At 45.3% G+C, this 7999-nt stretch overlaps 1 protein-coding gene across 1 annotated transcript in view; it reads left to right on the top strand.

Annotated features, from left to right (window-relative positions):
• The window catches only part of MRPS9 (mitochondrial ribosomal protein S9), a 45754-nt gene that overhangs the window by 26873 nt on the left and 10882 nt on the right, over positions 1-7999 (top strand). The gene's annotated exons all lie outside the window — the stretch shown is intronic.

The following is a 7999-nucleotide window of genomic DNA, read 5'->3' on the forward strand; positions in this document are numbered from 1 at the left end:
CCCTACTTAATAAGTTTCCAATTATTTTTAATCAAGATTTATGAGAGCCTCAAAGATCTTTAACCATCTTGCTAACTGCTGGAAAAACCCTAATTCAGGCAATGTCTTTTTAACCTAGTGCAGTAATTCTAATGTTTTAGTATTTATAAATGATAGATTTTCTTACATTCAGAGAACATCACTTTTAAACCATTCTATTTGCTTAGTATAATTTTTGATCAACTATATATATGATCAAATACATTAAGTTAGCTTTAAAAACCCTACTTTAAAATGTCATAAATGATTGTCCACAGTAGCCACATGTAATGATTTTAGTTATCCACCATTGTGTCCCAGGATTTTGCTGCCTAGAACCCCACTGCTTTGTATCCACTGCCCTGGAAAGAAGAGTCAATGGGTCTGGGTAGAGAATAAATCCCACATTAGCTGAGATGGGGTTGAGGTGGGGGGGCGGGGATAGAAAGCAAGAAAAGAGAAGTTATGAGCCAGTAATTGGAGATCTTTTGATATGGGTTTCATATACGCAAAATTCTGTATCCGTTACATGTCAAACGTGAGGTCTGAGACTTTTGCCTTTGCAGCAACATTACCATATGCATGCATCCTGGTCTCCTTCACATGAAGGATATAGGGAAAGTGCAAGTTTTCTGTTTCCCAGTCTCCTCTAAACTACTGGATCATAGACAGCCAAAGACTCCAAGTCTGTATGGGCTATGCAACGTGCATTGTGGGCAACACATCTTGAAAACCTGCAGTTACTGGTGAGTAACTTACCTTCCCATTAAGTCCACATGCACATTCTCGCTGTGGATGACTCAAAGCAATGCCCAAGTCACATGGAAACAAGTCTTAGAGACTTAAGCAAACAGCAGCAGTAGGGCATCTGCTTTTGAAGTTTCTGCAGTGGCTCCGTGCTTAATAAAGGAGTATATGGAGCCCCATGTGGCTTCCTTGCAAATTGAGATATGAAGAGATTCTTCAGGAAAGGCAGCATAGTCACCTAATTTCTGGTGGAAGTGGAATCATTGGGAGGTCCAATTTAGCAGCCTCATAGCAGATGTTAACACAGTCTGATACCATTGGGCCAGTCTCTTGGGCAGTAGGATCTGTGGCTCAGGATCTTACAGTTTGTAGTTGGCTGCTTAGAACTGTAAGCTAGTAGAGGATTATAACTTTTCCCCCAAAAGTCCCATCTTTTTGGCTCCTCTTTGTAGGTGTGCTGTGGAGGTACTCTGCCTTCCCATTTATGTGCAGCGACCACAAAGGAAAGGTAGAGTGGGGGTATAAGAATCCATTGCCCCTAGTAGGAACCTGATAGTGTTTGTCCACCTTTTCTATGATTAGGGCAGAGGTAGCAGGTATCTCAGACCAGCTTTGCTGGGTCTGTAATGACCTTGTTCATGCAGAGGATCACCTTACTGGAAGCAGACATGCAATATGTCCACATGTCTGCATGGGCTTCTCAGCCTCCTCCAGAAAAGTTTGTAGTATATGGGCCACATCATGATGTTTCAAACTTTTGCAGTCATCCACCTGAGGTGCTAAAGGGGGGAAACAAGAACCTTGTTCAAAGAGAAAGTCATAAAGTCATAGAGAAGTAAGACTGGAAGGGACCTCCAGAGGTCATAGAATCATAGAAAATTAGGGTTGGAAGGGACCTCAGAAGGTCATCTTGTCTAACCCCTTGCCTAAGGTAGCATCAGCCCTATCCAAACTATCTCATACAAACCATCATTTAAACTCTGCAGAGGGCTACTGTCAACCCTGAGATCACACATACCTAACACCCTAAACTGCCACAGGTAAAGCAGGTGAACCACAGCAGCCAGTGTCCTGCTTTTATAAAATGTTGTCAGTATACGCTCAAGAGTTCCCAGATAGAGAGCTACGTCCCCCTCTACAGAGGAAGGCAAACCCCCACAGTCCATACCAGTCTGACCCTGAGGTAAAATTCCTTCCCGATCCCAAAATGGCGATCGGTCTGGCCCTGGGTGGAGGGGCAAGACCCTGGAGCCAGAGACCTCTAGCTTTGGTCCCAGCATGAGCATTGGCACACCGTAGTTGAAGTTCCCAGTCTTGGCTGTAGCCAACACCCAGTGCCTCTGGGAAGGCTTAAAAACACCCTTACACAGCAGAAAAGAGGGAAGGAGGGTGTTAACTGGCAAAGCCCAGAAGCATGGGAAATACGCATGGCATAGAACATAGGTATTAGGCCTGTGCAAACAGGGAAGTATTCAATTCAGATTTGGCCGATTCAGAGGACAGTGGTTCGATTCCGTGATTCGAATCACTGTCCCCATTCAATTTAGCCAAATCAGAATTGGAGGTTCGGTGCTGATTCAGCACTGATTCGGCAATTCAGACGAGTTGTGGGAGAAGCCCCCATGGCTGCCCTGCCCAGTCCCATCCCCCACCTGGCTCTAGCCTCTTGACACTTTAAAAAAAAAAAAAGCCCCGCACTCACTGAATGCAGCAGCTGCTGTGGGGGCTCTGGGGCCTCCTGACCGAGCCCCCCGTGTAGTCCCGTCTCCCCAATCGCCTTTCCCCGATGGCACCGAGCATCAGCAGTCGGGGAATCAAAAAAAGCCCACCCTGTACTCAGTGGAAGTAGCAACAGTTGTGGGGGCTCTGGGGCCATGTGGCAGAGGCGCCCCCCCTTGCACAGCACCCGCTCCCCAAGAAGCTTCCTATGCCAGTATCCAAATCATTAATAAACATATTGAACTGCACTGGGCCCAGGACAGACCCGTGTGGGACTTCACTTGAAACCTTCTGACGGACCCATTGCTTGCGGCTGTTGAGCCAGTTATCTATCCACTTTATAATAGTTTTATCTAGATCATGTTTCTCCAATTTGTTTATGGGAAGGTACTGTCTCATCCACCTCCTCTTCCTGATTTGGGGGCCTATAATAAATCCCCACCATTAGGTACTGCGTCTTTCACCTTTCATCTTCACCCGAATGCATTCTGATTTGCCATCTTCCTCCTGAACCAGGGAGCAAGTGTTTTCATTTCCGACATACAGGGGGGCATCACCACCTTTTCTCCCAACTCTGTCCTTCCAAAACAAAGTGTACTGTCCATGTTGACATTTCAGTCATAAGAGCTGTCTTACCAGGTTTTGGTGATGCCAATCAGATCAAAGGCTGCAGCTTCCAACTCATCTTGTTTATTCCCCATTCTGCTCACATTTATATACATGTAATGGATGTATTTTGCATTTTGATCTCCTTGCTTCCCTTTTGCACTACTTGTTGCAGTTCTGTAGTTCTCTGGCCCTTTCCGAGAGTCGAGTTGCTTCTTTGAGTCCTTTCCATTCTGGACTCTGTGGTTGGTCACTGGGAGGTTTTGATCACCATCCCCTGTGGAGTCCAGTTTAAAGCCCTCCTTTCTAGGTTGGCCATATGATGCCCAAAGACACTCTTTTTCCCATTCTCATCAGATGGATCCCATCTCTTGATAGCAGTCCTCCCTCCAAGAGCATCCACCCATTGGCAAAGAAGCCAAAACCTTTATGTTGACACCACCATTACTCTTCTCTTCCTTCATGGTGCAGTGGTCCTGGAGCCCCTGTCCTTGGGGTCTTGCACTTCCTGCTCTCTAGGCTGCCTTCTCTGCCTCATACCTGCAGTTGTCTTCTCCTCTGCCTGTTCCTTAGCAGTTCCACCACAGAGTGCTCGAAAGTGGTTGCTGACTTTAATCTGCTCCTCTTCAATTTTGGGGCTCGCCTTCTTTGAGTACTCGCATGCTGCCACTTCTCCTCATTGCCCTTTGGCCTCTGCAGCACCAGCCTCTTGTAACTCTTGTCCAAGTAATCTTCTTGGTCCCAGATACAATGCAACATGGATACCTGTGCTTCTAATCTGTGAATCTTCTCCAGACATCAGCTTACACTTGGTGCAGATGAAGTGCTCCTGATCCTCTGAGAGCACCATGGACATGGTCTATCCCACACAGATCACAACAGCTGATCCAGACTCTGTTTTTGCCTCCTTTGCTTCCTGAAGAACACCTATCCTGTAAGGGTGCTGAGAGGGAGGTAAGGGAGAAGGGGAAAAAGAGACACCACAGGACCCTGCATGCCAAACACCTGCACCAGGGCCCTTGCCCACCAACACATGCACATGCACAGAGTGTCTTGCTCCTTGGATCCCTCCTAGGGTGAACTTCCCTAGGCAAGCTCCCTGTTTGTTGCTCCCACAGTTTGCTAGATGCTGTCTTTTTATAAGGCTGCCTAGCCTAGCTCCACCTCTCAGTTACCCAAACCAGCCCCACCCAGAGCAAGCCCTGTCACTCAGTCATTCTAGAAGGGGGAAGAAAATAAAAGAACAAAAAGAGAAAGAAAAAAAAGCAGTCACACAAAAAAAGCAAACCCCAGGCATACACATCAAGTACTAGGCAAGCACTTTAGAACTAATCAGCCACCCCAAGTCGAGCCTCTTCAAGGCAGTCCCACACCTGAGCTTATCCCAGAGCCATTGCTCTCTAGTTACTGCTCAGCAGATTAGTGTCAGGCATTTTTTCCATCCTGGACAGTACATCATGGGAGCCTGTGCTAAAGGTCTGGAAGTTGAAGCATAAGAGCAGGATTAGATATGTTCTGTATGATCTGTCCCTAGAGCATCCCCCTTGTTGAAAAACCTGGGGCCAGAAAATAGCCACATTAGGAAGGCCAGGAGGCTCGATGCTGTCAAACTGGAGATTAGGAGAGTTGTGGATGCAGTCTGGGAGTCTGATTCTCTGTTAGAAGGGTTCCATGACTGGTAGGTCCTGAAAAAGTTAAGTATATATGGAACTATGGGTATCAGAGTCAGAATAGAGTCTGAGAGACCTCTATCAGCTGAGATGATGGGAGCAGGTCCCAGAGTAGGAATAATGCCGTATGGCTGAATGGATTTGCAGTGAGTACTGGTAAAGCCAGAGAGAGCGGAAGACATTTCTGATTGTGACTGAACCATCAAGTTGTTTGCAGCTCTGAAGTAGTCTGGAACCACAGGAGCACTAGTACCATTGGATGTGATGGAGTTCTGCAAGCTGTTTGAAGTCTGCACTGTCTCTTGTGAGATGCAGAAATTTGGAGGATCATAGGGCCCATTACAGAGTGTCTTAAGTACTTGACTTCATGCTTTCCAAGCATCAGTGCAACAGGCTCTGAGGAACCAGGAATCAGAACCAGGACTTTGATGCCAGGATGTTGTTGAGTTTCATCAGGATCCACGTGAATCTGCAAAGTCTCCTAATGGGAGGAATCAGGAGATGGCAGGAAGATCTCTAAGACAGGGGTCTCCATCTGGAACCAGCCATGGGTCTGTACTCCAGAGAACTTCTCAGACCCAGACGAGGAACATGGGTCACCTTAATAGGGAAGTAGTCTGGTCGGAGGATCTGTTCCTGGATCTCCCCGAGATCCCTGATGGAACTCCCTGAGACAGTGAAGGTATTTAATGTGTCTTATAGCTAACATGGCTCTTTTGCCAAATGGGTTCTATCTGAAATCTGGAGATCAGGAAGAAACCAGAGCAATGATCAAGAATACGAGCCTGCTTACCCCACAGATTTATTCAGCCTGTACTAAAACAGGCCAGACTGTTCTAGGCACGCAGTACTGTACAAACTGGAATCAGTATAGCCACATAGCACTACCCATGGGCTAGTTAGTACAGTATCAGATAGAGCTTCCGTCTCATGAGGTGGTGCCACTTGCAGTGTGCAGTGTACTTGCAGTGCAGTGTGCTTGAATGTACCACTGCATGGCATAGTACATTTTCACTGCAGGTATGTATTTAAAATAACAAAATACAAAAAGTAGAGAAAAAATACAAAAAAGAGGCCTTGCCAACGTAAGGAAAAGAGTGGAACATCACATAACTGAAGAGCCATGTGCTGAAGACCAGAGAAGCATTAGGTTTCACCAGAGAATACAACAGAGACCCAAAGGAAAAAGACAGAAGACATTATAAAAAGAGCAAGAGAGAAACTTTCATGAAGTATAGGTACAAAAAGAAAAGAAAAATAAGTCAATTGAAGTAAAAGAAAGCAGCTACTTCAGCTTATTTTTTGTTTACCACAGGGTGAAAACATCCATATAAGTAGTTCTCATGAAACAGCTGAAGTGGGACAATTCCACATCCCCTTTTACCTTAGAGTAAATAGTTAATCTGCCTGTAATTTCTGATAAATTTCCTATTTATGGCTAAGTAACAATTATCAGAGATTCATAGATGTTAGGGTCGGAAGGGACCTCAGTAGGTCATTGAGTCCGACCCCCTTGCACTGGGCAGGAAAGAGCACTGAGGTCAGATGACCCCAGCTAGCTGCTTGTCCAGTCTCCTCTTGAAGACCCGTGAGGTAGGGGAGAGCACCACATCCCTTGGAAGCCCATTCCAGATTCTGGCAACCCTTACTGTGAAGAAGTTCTTTCTAATGTCCAATCTAAATCTGCTCTCCGTCAATTTGTGGCCATTGTTCCTAGTTACTCCAAGGGGTGCCTTAGTAAATAGAGCATCTCCTATTTCCTGCTGCCCTCCCCTGATGAATTTATAGGCAGCCACAAGATCACCTCTTAGCATTCTCTTGTGAAGGCTGAAGAGATCTAGGTCCTCGGTCTCTCCATGTAGGACCTTGCCTGCAGGCTTCTACGAGTGGCCCTCCTCTGAACCCTCTCAAGATTCTCCTCTTCCCTCTTGAAGTGCAGCGCTCAAAACTGGATGCAGTACTCCCAACTATGGCCTGACCAGTGCTGCATGGAGGAGAAGCATCACCTCCCTGGACCTGTTTGTTATTCATCTACTAATGCATGATAAAGTGCGGTTAGCCTTGTTGATCACTTGGTCACATAGACAACTCATGTTCGTCTTGGAGTCAGCTATGACTCCAAGATCCCTTTCCACTGCTGTGCTGCTGAGAAGGTCATCTCCCAGCCTGTAAGTGTGTTGGTAAGATCTAAAAGGATCCTTATTTTCCATTCCATTTTTATAGTTCCTTCACACCTCCTGACTGCCATCTTATTTGAATAGTTTTAATCCTTATAACCCTTCTTTTTCTTCCTTTGGAAAGACAAATGCCCTGCATTTAAGTATTTAAATGTTAGTGAGATTGGAAGAGGATGCAGCAGTGTTAGTGAAATTTAAGTCTTGTGATGTGACTACATTAGCTTCCTTTTCACAGACTCCAGCATACAGAGCTCTCTAGTGGATGCCTTTTTCCTTGAAGGTTTCACTGACTGCACTATTGATCGCTTGTTTCTGTTGAAGGTCAAAAGAGAGTTCTTGGAAGACAACAGTTGTGATGCGTCTTAAAGAGCCCCTTCAATGGTTGCAGCCAGGATTGTTTGTTAGCCTTTTAAACAATTCAGTATTATAAGGACTGGGCACAGTTTCTTCCTTTGGGGAATCAAGGAGTTGGGATATAGCAGACTGGTTGCTTTGAGAGTTCTTTTTAGGAATTTTATCATAGGATGATGCTCATTAACCCAATTAAATTCCCATCTTTGTGTACTCGTGTACATTACAGTAGAATTAAGGGCAGAGAGCGAAGGACAGAACGGAGCAATAGGATGCTATTCTTACATACCACTAGGTGGCAGGGAAGCAGATAATAGCCAGTTTGCCTTTTAGCAAACTGTAGGCACCTGGAAGAAAGTGGTCTAAGGATATCTAAAGCAGTGTAATGTACACCAATGGAATTTTACTCCTAATTCTTTTAGTTAATTTCGAACCACAATGAGCAGATTTAGCCCAGTTTAGTGGCTTGTGTTGTCTGGCTGCTGCTGCTGCTTTTTTTTTATTTTTTTACTCTTCTGTAATGTTGGTTACTCCAGTATAAATGTGCTATTTGTCCAGGCTTATAGATAGAAATTCCTGAAGAGAGTGGATAGTCAAAGAAAGTCAAAGGGTTGGGACATTTACATTGATTCAAGGAGCTAGTCTGTCCCAAATTCCTCACTGTCCACTGTCCTTCCAGTTAAAAGTCTTCTTTTTCAGAGTTCCAGCTCT

The sequence above is a fragment of the Alligator sinensis genome, unplaced genomic scaffold (assembly GCF_000455745.1).
Source record: "Alligator sinensis unplaced genomic scaffold, ASM45574v1 scaffold335_1, whole genome shotgun sequence".
NCBI lineage: Eukaryota > Metazoa > Chordata > Crocodylia > Alligatoridae > Alligator > Alligator sinensis.